This window comes from Capricornis sumatraensis, chromosome 11 (genome assembly GCF_032405125.1).
Source record: "Capricornis sumatraensis isolate serow.1 chromosome 11, serow.2, whole genome shotgun sequence".
NCBI classification, from domain to species: domain Eukaryota; kingdom Metazoa; phylum Chordata; class Mammalia; order Artiodactyla; family Bovidae; genus Capricornis; species Capricornis sumatraensis.
Window position 1 is genome coordinate 86,875,567 of NC_091079.1, and position 795 is coordinate 86,876,361.

The following is a 795-nucleotide window of genomic DNA, read 5'->3' on the forward strand; positions in this document are numbered from 1 at the left end:
AACTGCCTGATGAGTTTAGACATCCCTATGTACCTATTTCTGGGGAGATCTGAAAACACAACCTAATTTCTCCTATGGGACAGGGCCTGTGTTTGTCTATCACATGAAATTTTTGCAAATGTGTATACCCTTTTTACAGCCTCTAAAGAAATGAAAGAAATCAGACACTTGGTTTGCTATTGCCATATGGAATATGGTGTCAGTAAAATTTACCAGCCTGCAAACCTACAATTTCTGGTCTTAAATCTTACCTATGACGTGTGTTTTTCTTCTTATATATGGAAATCCCTGAACTTTTAGATGGAGATTCACTTGCTTGTCCCCTGAATTGTAGTTCAATGCAGAGACCCTTTTCATTGGATTAGGTCACTTAACTCTCTCTAGCCATGAACATGTTTTTTTCTTTTCATCCATATTTCTTTCAGGAAAGAGAGTAGGTCAGGAGGAGAGACACCAACCTGACTTAACTTTTGTGTCAATGACACGAGTAGTGCGCTGTCCTAGTTAAAGGGTGAGCTTTGAAGTTGGGCAGACGTGGGAGGGAAGCTTGTACTCTCAGCTTCCCTGGTTCTGTAATCAGGGCAAGTTACTGAGGGAGGCATTGAAAAGCAGTTAAGAATGCGAGCTTCTGCGTGTGGCAACTTGAATCTGAATCTTGGTTCTGCTACTTATTCTATGTTGTGGTTTAGTCACTAAGTCGTGTCCAACTCTTGCAACCCCATGGGCTGTACAGGCCCCTCTCTCCCTGGGGTTTCCTTGGCAAGAATACTGGAGTGGGCTGCCATGTCCTTCTCC